Source organism: Pteronotus mesoamericanus, unplaced genomic scaffold (genome assembly GCF_021234165.1).
Source record: "Pteronotus mesoamericanus isolate MK-2021 breed Mesoamerican mustached bat unplaced genomic scaffold, CSHL_Meso_final contig_246, whole genome shotgun sequence".
NCBI lineage: Eukaryota > Metazoa > Chordata > Mammalia > Chiroptera > Mormoopidae > Pteronotus > Pteronotus mesoamericanus.
The window spans coordinates 1,208,619-1,223,015 of NW_026555104.1; the positions used below are offsets into that span (position 1 = coordinate 1,208,619).

Here is a 14,397-nt window from a genome sequence, read left to right on the forward strand (position 1 = left end):
TCAAAATAATTTGCAAACCTCTGCATAAAGTGAGCAGATTGTGTGGACCTGTTGAAATAAATCTGTCTCCCATTTGAGTGGACTGTGTTCTGGAGTTTCCTTTTCAGGCTTATGTGTCTTAAAGCTCTAAATACACTCTCCCATAGAAATAATGTCATTAAGTCAGCCTGGAGAAGACTAACTACCCATAATTCCCCTAAAGAGAAGCCCAACCACTGTTTCTAATAATGTGTCTTAAGGAAACACACTGAGTTCCAGCAGGGTGTGAGGAAATAACAAATTTAATTCCTCTTCTGTTCTCCAAAGTGTGCTCCTCTAACATCTAAAGCATGTGAGTGTATGTTACACTTTAAAACATTTTTTATTCTTCTGATCAGAGGACTCCATAGTCAAATTTGTCAGGCAGAAACTGGTTCAACCCAAGTTGAAGAGATTTCATTATTTTATTTTTATTTTTTAATTGTGGTAAAGTATATATAACATAAAATTTACCATTTTAACTATTTTTAAGTGTGCCATTCAGTGGCATTAATTACTGTCACAATGTTGTCCAACCATCACCAGGACTTTATTTTCCCAAACACTGTCCCCATTAAACACTGACTCCCCATCCCCTCACCCCATCTCCTCCACCCCTGGGAACCACCATTTCTCTTTCGGTCTCCATGAATTTGCCTATTCTAGGTACCTCATGTAAGTGGAATCATACACTGCTTGTCCTTTTGTATGTTTTGTGAGGACCCTGAAGTTTCTGGCTTGGGTAACTGGTAAAATGGGAGAATGGACACCATGCACACGGACTAGACTTTGGAAGAAGCAAGCCTCTTTGAGGCTGAGGAGTTGGGGAACAGATCAAGGATGTAGTAAATACAGATTGGTTTGGAGCCCAGGAAAGAGATGGATGCTGGAGCTCCGGACTGAAACTGACAGCATTCCAAAGATCTGCATACCCTGCAGTAATGGGGGTGGGTAAGCAGTAGTCAAGAGACCCAAGAATTTAGGGGGAGAAATAGCAAAAAAACCTGGAAAGGCAACTGAGAAGGATCGGCCAGGGAAAGAGAAGAAACTGGAAGCACATTCCCCTGCCTTGCATTCACCTTTCTCATCACTCCTTCCAGAATCACCTGTCCAGAACACAGATCTACTCAATCTCATTCTCTTACCAAAATCTAAAACCTCAAAGATTCTCCAGTGCACAGAGCAAACATGAACTCCTTACCGAAGTGTTCAGTGCTCGCCCCAGCTCAGCCCTGGCTCTCTGACCACCACCCCCCAACCCCGGTCCAGCCGCCCAGTTCTGCACATTTCCTCAGCGGGCCCCTTCTGCATGGCACATGTCTTTCGTTCTGCATTTCTGTCTATTAATATGTTGCTCTCCCTTGAAGCCCTAGCTCCTATCCCCAGTTTTCTGAGATGTCAAAATAGATCCCAGAAGTGGGGGTAAATTCGCCTATTCCTTATATCCTGTCTTTTAAAAACAACAACAACAACAACAAAAAACCAAAACACACAAAACCATACCATCTTCTGGTTACAAGATCAAACAATTTTCATTACAGAAAAATTAGAATATGAAAAGGGTTTTGTTTTGTTTTTTTAAAGATCATCCAGAAATAAATAGTAACATTTAGGTACATATACTTTTTAGTCTTTCACTTTTTTTGACAATTGGGAATTATACAGAATATCATTTTGAAACATGCTTTTTCTAAGTGAATATATTATCAGCATTTCCCATATCCTTACATAGTCTTCAAAAATTATTAATACTTGCATAAGATATCCCCTTACATGGATATAATTTAATCGACTCCCAACTGCTGAATAAAAATCTAAAAAAATTTTTACTTACTATCCAATACATTATACATAGTACGTATTCAGAAAATGCTGGTTTCATTGAATTTTTATTATCATTAGAAGACAGTAGTAATAGGCTGGTGATGTCCTGAGTTTCCTTATCATTTAAATAGCAAATAAATGATTTAAATGGAAAAGGAAGTTTTTCAGTTGTGTGAGAAGACATATTTTCAGAGTTTGTAAACTTGTGTTCAAAAAGTCAATGAAAAAAAAAAAACACTGCTCTCCCCAGCCTGTGAGGGCTACATCTTCCAAAAACAGAAATCCATGATTACTGCAGTGATTCAGCAAAAATAAACCTATAGGGAGACAAACTTCTACAGATCTTCAGTAGCCTCTAATCTGAAAATCTGTGTGACATCTTACTTCATTTTTTCTTGCTTCTCCTTTTCTTCATCAGTTTTGCTTTACAATCAATAAACTGAAATTTTTTCAGCTGGTAAAAGCCAGTTAAATATCATTTATATACTTGCCCACAATAAACCAAACTTTCAGTATCGCTATCCATATCGACCTAGCACACCATTTTATCTCCCAAGCCTGATTATCTGAGGGAGAAGGGAGAGAAAGGAACAGAACAGGAGAGAGACTGGGCCGGTGCCCGTGAGGCAGGAAAGGGGCTTCAAGGAGAGAGTAAGAACAGAGGGCCAACAAAAAGCTCCAGTGCAACATAGATTAAGAGGTGGAAGCTAGTGATGCTGGGCAGAATAAGAAAAAACAAAACCAAAAATCAAAAACACCAGCAAACGAATTTTGAGAGGAAAAGAGATACTCCTACATCTCACATATGGCCAAGCTGCCATCGGTGTAAAAAGGCAATATCCACAAGGGCTCAAACACATACCCTACAGGTGTTCTTAAAAACAGCACGTGAGGAGCTCCGCCAGATGTCTAAGGTGTCAAGGTAAAAGCTCAAGATAGGGAAGATCTAGTAACGTACAGCAAAATAGTTATGTCTAAATCGTAAACATGATTTAATATTGACTGAAAACTGAAAAATTTAAATATACATTGCAAAAAAATTATTAATAACATTCTGAATTCCACATATTAAACGAGTAGGTGAAGGTGGCATGAAAAACATAAAAGAGGAAGAGAGATGGGAGACAAAAGTACTGCTGCAAGTACTGATACCTTGACCTTGATAATCAGAAAAGGCAAAGGTTGAGAATGCTTTTGCAAAATCTAAAGGTAACTATAAGAAGAATTAAAAACAGGATGTAAATTTTCAAATGACTAGAGAAGATACAGTGCATGCAAAACAGCAGATGTTAAAGAAAAAGATAAAAATAAAAAGGATGAAATAGGATCACACTATTAGTTATAATAATAAGTTACACTTCTATATTAACAGGAAATAACTTTCATACTGGGTTGAAAAATAAAGCCCAGTGGCATTTTGCTTACAAGGGACAGAACTAAAACTAAATGAGACACAAATGGTCACAATAAAAGACTGATAATAATTTAGTAGACAAGAACAAATAAAAAGTGATTTTAATTTATGATAATAGGCACTATATTTTCTTTTTATGGGCTCATGGAACCCATAAAAATTAATCATATAGTAAACCACAATAAATTCCAAGAAGGAATTACACAGGACTCATTGTCACCCCTTCCCTCACCCCCCAGGACCTCAAAAGTCTAAATCAAACCCCAACACCTGGAAATTTAAAAGAACTTGTTGATAAACTTTTGGTCACACTGGAAGTTACAAACAATTAAACAACAGAAAATAACAACAGGAATACTACATATTAAATCTTAGGTGATAAAGGCAAAGCTGTAATCAGAAGCAAGATAAACAGATGGGAACATGACTATTATATTACTCTTAGGCTTAAATCCAAATTCAAATGCCATTTAAATATTATATGTACTTATAAACACACACACATTTGGAGAGATGGAACAGACTTTCCAAAATACTACAAGTACTTTTATCTCTGGGTTATGAAATTTCTAATTTTTTTTCCTGAATTCCCTAAATAGTCTCAATGAGTATGTAGCATTTTTACAATCAGAACCAAGATTAAACAAAAGCACAACAAAACATAATTCATGGTCATAGGAGGGTAGGAACAAAACACCACAACACCATCTTGCCAAAATGATCAAGGCAATTAAAATCTTCTCCTAAGCTCTGACTTTAAAGCTGTAGCCTTAGGTGATGGTTGTAATGAGCCAGTTTTTAGTATATTTCAGCACAGTTCTAGCCTCCAGTCTTGTGCCTGGAAGTCAGCTACACTGTGCACTGGCTGAGAACTGTGAACCACTGCTGCCTCTTTTTAGGGAAAAATCAAGCATCAGGCAGGTGAGCAACCACAGACAGCATGGTGACTGCTACTATGTTTTAAGATTAGCAGTCTCAGAAGACATTCATGATACAGAATTGACAAGGAAAAATGAAAGGGCAGAAGAGGATTTTCATTTTTGTTGTTGCAGTGTGTTGTTTTGGATTTTCTTTAAAAAAACAAATAGGCAGGAGATAATGTAAATAGCACTTCAAATATCACACACACACACACACACACACACACACAAAGCAATCCCAGATGAAATCCACATGAAAAAAACAGGGTATCAGTAAAGGTAATTATATGATTTAAAAAATAGTATAAAGTACATATTTTTATCCTTATCTTAACTGACTTAAAAAAGAAATAGTATAAAAAAACAGGTATAGAATTGTATTGTTGGGCCTATACCATATAGAAATATAATGTATTTGACAATAACAGCACAAATGAAGTGAGTGGGACCAAAGCTGTATTAGGGTAAGGAAATGTACCCAGTGGCACCAGATGGTAACCCATATCTTCAATCACAAATGAAGACAGCCAGAAACAGTAAGTAAGATTAATATAACAACCTCTATAAATACATACTCTCTTCTCTCAGCTTCTTCAAAAGACTTATAAAAAAACATATAAAGTAGTAATTATGACAATGTATTGCGAGGTTTATAGCATACATAGATGTAATATGCATAACAATAGTACAAAAAGGGGAAGAGGGAATAGGCCTACATAGAACTAGTTTCTATATCTCACTAGAATTAAATTAGTATAAATATGAAATAGATTCTGATATATGAGGATGTATATGGTAAACCTAGGAGCAAGTATTAAGAAGTAATTTTTTAAAAAAATTTAAAATAATAATAATAATATAAATGCTATACTATAAAATATTCACCTAATTTTTAAAAAAAAACTGTAAAGGGAGACCAGAGAAACAAAAGACATGAGATACGGAAAGCAAAAAGTAAAATACAAAGTGTAAATCCAATAATATTAAATATGAGTTCATCAAGCAATCCAATTAAAAAGCAAATGACCAGGCTTGCTAACACACATACACACACAAGAGCCAACTATACGCCTGCTGTCCACAAGAGCATTGAGACTCAAAGTTACAAATAGGCGAAAAGACCGCCTATTTGTAGGACCGAAAAAATACCATGCAAACAGTAGCCATAAGAAGACCAAAATGGCTATACTAATATTAGACAAAGTAGACTTCAAAGTGAAAAATGTTATCAGAGAGAAAGAGGAACATTTAATAATGATAAAAGGGCCAAACATCAGGAAGACGCAACAATTATAAGCATGCATGCAACCTAACAGAGCCCTGAAATACATAAAGTAAAAACTAACAGAATTGATGGGAGAAATAGATGATTAAACTAAAATAGTTGGAGACTTCAATTCCCCACTTTTAATAATGGATAGAAGAGCTAGCCAGAAGATTGACAAGGGAACAAAAGACTTGAACCACACTATAAACCAACCAGGACAATATACATGTGGAACACTGTACCCAACACAGCAGAACCCATTTTCTCAGCGCACAGAGACGTCTCCAGGGTAGACCAATGCTAGAACATAAAACAAGCTTCAATAAATTTAAAAAGACTAAATTCCTATAAACTATGTTCTCTGACAATAGGAAAAAAAAGAATTTTAAGAAATTCACAAATACGTGGATATTAAACTCTTAAATAACCAATGGGTCAAAGAAGAAATCACAAAGGAAATTAGTAAATACTTTCCTTTTCTTTTGTTGAACTTATTGGGGGTGACTGGTTAATAAAACTATATATAATTCAAATGCACAATTCTACAACACATCATCTGTGTATTATATTGCGCGTCCACCACCCCAAGCCAAGTCTCCATTCATAACCGTTTATCCTCTCTACACCCTCTCCTACCTTCTTCCAGCGAATACTTTTAGAGGAATAAAACTTAAGACACCAAAATGTAGGGGATGAAGCTATATCGGTGTCTAAAAAGAAATGTATATCTGTAAATAAAAGTATGAAAAAAGAAAGATCTCAAATCAATAACCTAATCTTCCACTTAAAGACTGTGGAAGAAGAGCAAACTAAACCATAAGCAAGCAAAAAGAAGGAAATAATAAAGATTAGAGTGGAAATGAAAGAAATAGAGATTAGAAAACAACAGAGAAAAATCAATGATACCAAAAGGTGGTACTTCAAAAAGATCAACAAAATTGACAAACCTTTACCTAGACTGACCAAGATAAAAAAAGAGATGACTCGGATCGCACATAGCACTAGCACTGCTTTGTTAAAATCATCTCCCAGGTCTTCCCTTGTCCCCACAGAGACATGGGTTCTGGAAAGTTTTCAGCCATTTCCTTAGAGCTTTTCAACATGAGGTTGAAAACTTGCTCTCCAATAGTTTTGCACATGTGTCTACCAGTTTCTGGAATAGCAACACAATTATTGCCTCTGTGCCTTTTTAGCTGCTTTAGATGAGACCTATTTTGCACATATCTGAAAAGACAAGAGAATCTCAGGAGCTTTTTTTGTGTGTGGTTTGTTTATATGATGTTGTGCTTTCATTTGCCCTAGACTTCAAGGCTGATACAAAAGAAAATGAAAACAACTTATGTTCAATAGTGGTCAAGTGCTCGTATTCCTTTGGGGAAGGCTGTCCCACAGACTCTTGGAACACTGGAGAAAATACCAGGGTTGAAAAGTTACCCAGAGAATGAGATGGCAACTGGGCAATGTGCCCCCTCTTCCCTTCAAAACAGAGCCAGCTTACCAAGGTTCAATTGTTGGCCCTGTGAACCACTCATTTGTGAGATGAGGTGGTTCAGTAAGTGATTTGACTTCTCCCAGTTCCTCCCACCTTTCACCCAGTTCTACAAGTGGAAATCCAGCAGTTGTCATCCTTGATCCCTCCCTACCCTACCCCTCAGCACATCCTGTAGATTTATTTCTCAAGAACTCTCACCTCTGATAACTTCTCTGCGCCCTACAGCTATAGGCCTGGACTGAGAAACAAACACTTCCTTTCGGACCCTATAATATCTTCCAAAGAGGAGTGCCCAAACCCATTCTTGTTCTCTTCTCCTTATTGCAAATCTGTTTCTGTTCCTTCCCAAGACAAATCCCTTCAACTGCTCCTGGAATAAAGCCCTAGCCTTCAGGAAGGCCACCCTGACTGACTGGGTCCCTCTTCCAGCAAGTGCCCTCCTCTCATTTCAAGTTCTGTGTTTCAGGCACCTGGGTTGCTCCCCCAACTCTTAGGAGCCTTTACACTTAGGACTGTCTCCACCTCCTTGCCTTTGCTAATTAACATCATCCTAATAAACTCACTCAAACTGCCCCAGGCGTCTTCTCTGAGTCCCCCAAGGCTAGACCCAGTCTCCGTGTCAAAGCCCCCTGATAATACCTTGTCCTTATGTTTGTGACAAAGGGTTCAGCTGAGGCTAGGAACAGCAAGTGCTACTATCACCCCACTTCAGACATCACTTACTGTCAACAGCCTAAATGCCACCTGCAGTCCTCTTCACCACAGTGTTCCAAGCAGCCGCTACAGACTGATCAGGCTGATTTTTTTTTTTATGTTTTTCAGCTTTTGTGCTGCGGCCAACCTACTCCTCAACTCTTCAAAATCCTAAATTTTCCATCATCCTTAAGTCTCTTGCATTGTTACCCTCCAAAACTGCTTTCATGAATCTAAACCAAATTTGCATTACAATTTGAATCCATTTCCTGGAAATGACTGTACTTTACTAAAAATCCTGAGAGCTGAAAACAGTCTACTGACCTAAAAAAAAAAATGCAAGTAAATCCTAAAACACTGACTATGACTTTATGAAAGCAGAGAAGAAAAGCTCTAAGGAATAATTCATAAGCCTATGGTGCAAATATGATAATAGGATTGTTTATCTAATCACAAACTTTCCTCTTATTACTTTACTGTTAGTCCATACAATTTTTTCAGAGTGCTGAACACTACGGTGCATTTAATGTGCTTCAATTACAACATAACAGCTAACGGTTACTGAACAAATTTATTATGTACCAAAGATGATCTAACAGCTTTTCATACACTAACTCATTTAATCCTCATCAGTAACTCTAAGAGGTAGGGGCAATTATGATCACTCCCCCATTGCACAGACAAGAAAACTGAGGCAAAAGCAAAGCAGAAAACCAAAATGAAGATTTCTGTTTTTTAAATCCTCACCTGAGGACATTTCTCTCATTGCTTCCAAAGAGAGAGGAGGTGGGAAGGGGTGGGGGGGAAAGAGAAAGATCGAGATCGACTGGCTGTCTCCCATATGCACCCCAACTGGCAATCCAATGTGCAACCCAGGTATATGCCCTGACCAGGAATCAAACCTGTAAACTTTCAATGCACAGGATGATGCTCCAATCAACCAAGCCACACCATCCATGGCCAACTTCTCAGAAATACATTGTTATTCACCATGAGACATCTTGTACACATCTAACAAAAACAGACCATGATCCCTAGATTTCACTGGCTGCAATGCCAGCAGTTTGGGGCTTCTTACAACAAACCATCCCACATCTGATTTTAGTAGAATGTATAGAAACTTCACAGCAACTTACACATATGTTTTTATTAAGTAATTCCCTTCCACTCTCTACTACACAAAGTGGTGAGATCTTTCAACAAATTATAAGCCAGGGACCATCAAAGAGTCTGGGCTCTGCACTGTGTCCACTCGGAGAGCCAGGCTGTAATTTTAGACAGATGTTAGTGAACTTGGGGAATCCTGGTGTGTGGACTTGGGTGCCTCCAACCCCAGATGGCAGGGAAGCAGCCAGTGTTCCTGTCCAGATGACCCAGAAAACGTTTCTTAATGAATCGTCCAGCATGACTCACGCTGGCTCCCACATCTGGCAGATCTGGGTTACATCACTCATGGTCCTCAGTGTCCTGCGGGTTCCTGGGAACATAGTGCCCAGAGTCAAGTGCACCAGCTGCAGCAAGCGGCTGCATTCACACGCCCCTCTGCGTCATTCTGACGACCACATGCTATGGGGCTGGCTCCGGCTCCCAGCTCCAGAGGCTGAGTCGGCCACCCCCCAGGAGGCCACCTCCTCTCACTTTCCCATGAGCCTAAGAAGTCACCATGGAAGTAAAATTCCATGCCTGGAGGTGTCCAGAGCAGGGCTGTATTCTCCGGCTTTCTGCACTAATAGCTCCTGGCACCATAGTTCAGCTGCATTAGTGGTGCTAATCCACAGAGGAGAAAAAACAAACTCAAAAACCTGAGCCACTCACATTCCTTGAATAGGCTCAGAGGAGGAGAAAAAAAAAAAAAAGTATCCACTTTGAAAGATTTCCCAAGAAGGAATATTGACTTAAATAGTTTGAGGCACAAGGTGGCAATAAGGTGACAATTTTTGTGGAGCCAGGGCCTCTGATGCTCTGACTGGTTAGTTGAACCAAAGTCCTGCTATGGCCTCTCCATCACTTAAAAGGTCCCCAACACTCTCTAACAGTCTGTCGGGCATGACATTTCTACTTTTTTGTTGTTGCTGTTGTTAAATATTGATCCTTTGAGATCTTCTTTTGTATCCTTTCATAACTCCCAGCTGGGACTTCTGGTATAAGGTACTGCTCAGGGAGTTCATAACTGGCCTGAGGCTGCTTCTGAGGTACCAGAACTCCCAGCAGCACCTTGTCTGAAGGTTCATTATCCTCCTGCTCATTACTGCTAGCACGTGACATAGTTCCTGTACCTCATGGAACCACAATATAAGCCTCCCTCATTCCCCAGTGATTCCACCTTTTCACTCAGAGCACTTTGGATGTAGAAGGAACATTTTTAGAAAATCATTAATTTCATTCTTCTAATTGGTTTGCCAATCCATAGTCTAATTTTAAAGCCAAGGTTAAAAAAAGCAAAAAACAAAAAACTGTGATTCTGACAAGTTAAGTCATTCATCATCCCGGTTAGATAATGACATACCCAAGAGTATGACCCAGGTCTCCTTATTCTTGGTTTCAAAATTACATCATGCTGCCTCACTAATTTAAAAAAAAAACAACAAAAAATCTAATAAAACTCTTTAAAATTTGGGCTGAGATTTACAAATCTGCAGATATGTTCTAAAGAAATAACCAAAAAGAAGACAGAAGGAAAGGGTAGAGAAAACATTCATTCCTAGTCGGTCGTTTACCTGGGTGCACATTAGACTCGCACAGCAGCTTTCCCGAGTCCCTGTGCCCAGGTCTGACCTCAAACTAATTGGGTCAGAGTATCTGGAGGCAGGGTCTGGACGTCAGTCAGCAACCAGGTGACTCCAGCTATTTTAGCCTAAACTCCAGTAAATCAATGGCCAACCTGTAGTGCCATTGATTTACTGGAGTTTAGGCTAAAATACCTGTGAAGAGACCAAAACCATAGTTTTCAAAAGAAGAAAAAGAAAAGAAGAGAACAAGAAAGGAGGAAAGAGTAGTCATTTATATGACGTGATCTTCAGTTTACTCTGTGAGCTTTAGTGGGCTAATCAGAACTAGGGTCAAACTGAGCAGGTCTATACTGGTGACTTCAGCCTGGGACAAGGCCACCTTCCCCCTCTCCCCCACCTAGCCTCTGACCACAGTGACTGATAGGTTACAATCGGGGGGAAAGGACAACAGCACATAGACAATCAAGTCCTGCACTCTAAGGGTAATCATGCTACTTTCTTTTTTTAAAAAAGAAACCCATCACCATATGACCCAGAACCCCCAAAAATGGAAAGCAGGGACTCAAAAAACACTTTCACATTCATGTGCGTAGCAGCACTAGTCACAATAGCCAAAAGGCAGAAGCAATACATCCGTCCGGTCAACAAATAAATATGAATAAGCTAAACGTGGTGTATTCATAGGATGGAATATTGTTCAGCCTGGAAAAGGAAGGAAACCGTGACACATGCTGCAACGTGGATGAACCGTGAGGACATTATGCTGAGTGAAATAAGCCAGTTACAGAAAGACAAATACAAGAGGAATCATACCTGCACGAGGTCCCTGGAGTAGTCACATCCACTGAGACAGAAAGTAGAATGGTAGTTGGTGGGGCGGGGGATTGGAGTATTGCTTGATGGGCACAGTGTCAGTTTTGCAAGATGAAAAGATTTCTGTGGACGGATGGTGGTGATGGTAAGATAACAATGTGAATGTACTTAATTAACGTTGCTGAACTATATTCTTAAGAATGGTTACAATGGTAAGTTTTGTTATATGTACTTTACCACAATTTCAAAAACATTTTTTAAAGCAGGGGGCTGCCCAATGAGTACCCCTCACTTGCTTCTCTCTGGTACTGGTGGAGGTTACTGAGGACAAAATCCCACAGACATGTCATCTGTAATTGTGAAGTCTGAGGTTTGTGCCAAACATACCCTAAGCCGCTGGCAATCTGTTTGGCAGGACTGGCTGCTGACTCAAGAAAGAGTTATAGAGCCTCAAAGCTCCCCCGGGGCACATCGAGGGTCGGCTGGCAAGCCTGGCGTTCCATGTTATATAACCAGGCTGCTGGCTTCCAAACACCGTGAGGTGAATTCCGACGTGTTCCATGCCTGGGATGAGCCAGCAACTGACGATTATTTCCCAAATAACTTTATCACGGGTTTTTTTCCCCTAAATTTCAAATGCAGTAATGCCACTCATTAGTTGAGAAATCTCAGGGTTTCTCTCTGATGGGTTGACTCAAATGTATTTTTAAAGACTTTTATCTATCTTTCATCTTTTCCTTTCCATCTTGCTTAGTATTCTAGGGGCAAGGAAAAACTTCAGCAGGAGAAAATTCCACCAGCAACAGCTCTTTTGAGCTGCTCAGGAATCCAAAGCTTTCAAGTGAGTAAGCACTCTCCTTCACCAACACCCTGAGAAAGACAGAGAAGAAAAACACTGCAGCTCCTCTCTGATCAGGGGTCCTAATCCTTTCCCTCAGTCAGCAGTACACGAAGATCCTACACAAGGGATGTGACGTGTGACAATGTGACTAGGGGGAGTCACAGGGCCCTGGCGGCTGGTCCCCCAGCCCATGTGTCTGAGCTCTGGCCAGGCATCTGAATAAACCTGCCACCTCCCCCAGTCTCAGCCCCTCAGCCCCAGAGCAGACTCACACTTGGCTTCGAAAGTCTGTCCAAGTCCGTCCCGTCCCATGACTGACCATGAATCCCAAAGTTTGGCAGCTGAAAAAATGTAAACTTTTCCCTTTCTTAGAATTTGCAAATAAACAGTTTGGCCAGGAGCCAATCATTCAACAGGAGTTGGATTAAGTACTTGAAAATTCTTTTGCTGAGCTCAGACAGACACAGAGAAACACTTATTGTTTCTTTGACATAGAGTTTTGCAAAATAAAAGAAACTTCTCTAAATCTGAGCAATAACAGAAAAGGGGGGAGGTTCTTGTCCATGGAGGGCAAAGGAAATCTAACTTAAATGGTGTGCCTTGTTTATGGTGAGTTCTAACCAGTGCTCATTGTTTTTATTTTTAACACATAGATATTTAGGAATAAAGTTCACAATATTCTTTAACACAGAACATACCACTTTTGGGATTCCAGGAGATATCCTAAAGGGCAAGAGGGATGAGGGTTCCTGGGCACTCCTGATTCCTCCCCACCCCCACCCCTACACGCGCTGCGACCCAATGCGCAGGCACTTGTCAGTCAACTATATTCCTGATTATTTGTCTGGATTCAAATCACAACCTCCCCACCTCCCCCCACGCTCATGCCTGCCCCTTCTGCTTGTCCTTGGATGGAAATGTAAAGACTCCCTTGGTCATATTTGCCACTCATGCTTCGAGACTTCCACAGGGCTCTCAGGACAGAGCCCATGGAACTCTGGAACCACCGTGGTCCACGGAACATGAGGACAGCAGCACCCCAGCTGTATGCTGGTGCCACCATGGGTCATTGTCATCTTCTCATTAGGCCTTCTGAGTGCAGACAAAACATTAGTTCACCTATATACTGCCACAGGAGGAGGAAGAAAAGGTTTATTTCCCACTGCAGCTCTTTAAAGGCCTGCCAAGCATCATATGTAACTTAATAGCCTCTTTCTTTCTTTGCCCATAAGAAAGAATTCAGCTCATGAAATATCATCATTAATATATATTATATTCATTCGGTATGTATAGCCCAACACTAAGATAACACGCTATGTTCTAAAATGCTGCCAAGACTCTGGGAATGTGTTTTTGTTTGGCACAGGGAGACAGCAGGGTGACCATGAATTATGTAAGGGGACAAATGCCTTAGTACATTTCAGAAAAAAATAAAATAAAAACCTCAAGCAAAAGAATTTAGTGCTTTAATATTACTTTCACATGCTAAAGTTTCAGTTTAATCAATTGTGACTTTTGATATTTTATTAATACATCTAGGGAGCATCACCAAAAGAATAATTTTCCTATTGTTTCTAAATTCAACAAGAATGGTTACATTTTTATGACAGTAACATTTGCAGTGCCATTCTTTAATACACAAATTATTAAATTCCACAGTCTCTTAATCCACACTGTAGACTAATCTAATGCATTTAAGCTGCCCTTGAAAAGCCATCCCTCAGCATGTGGCTCACACAGTGTGATAGCTTTCGCTTTTCTGACCTAAGAAGTCATTTTTTCCCGTCTTGACATCTTAAGAGTCATTTTTAATAATGTTTCTCTGTAGTTCCAATGCCTCTCAATTTCTGACATTGTGGACTGGCTTGGCAAGTCTGTTCTTCTCCCATTAACATACCGATCAGCTGTAGCTACCTGTGACTCCCAGGAACATGGTCTGGCAAATACTCTCTTATCAAATCCACAAATCCAGGTGAAAATCCAGATGCTCTGCAGAAGGCCCCACACACTTCCCGCCGTGCCCGTGACAGATGCTCCCAGCAGCATGACGACCAGGAAACTGACAGACACACTTGTATATACAAAGGCGGACCAGCCCAGGAATGAGGCGGAGACCCCTGTGACTGGCTGCGCTCCCTCGACCTTGGGTGAGTCACTGGGGCTCTCTAAGTCTCTGTTTCCCCGTCTGTAAGAGGGGGGTACGGCTGTAACCACCTTTGTTGACACAGTGACCAAGAGTCTAACCCTAGCACTTAAGTGGCATTTGAAACTTTATTATAATCTTTAATCTGATTTCTCAGAGAAGTGGACTAATTTACACATGTCTAGACTAATTGGCAAAGCAAGAACCAGCAAGTTCTAAATCAGTGCTTCCCTATCTTAAATA

General features: G+C 40.1%; 1 protein-coding gene across 1 annotated transcript in view; it reads right to left on the reverse strand.

The window, feature by feature from the left end:
- The window catches only part of PITPNC1 (phosphatidylinositol transfer protein cytoplasmic 1), a 214,271-nt gene that overhangs the window by 127,721 nt on the left and 72,153 nt on the right, over positions 1 to 14,397 (reverse strand). The window lies entirely within an intron of this gene.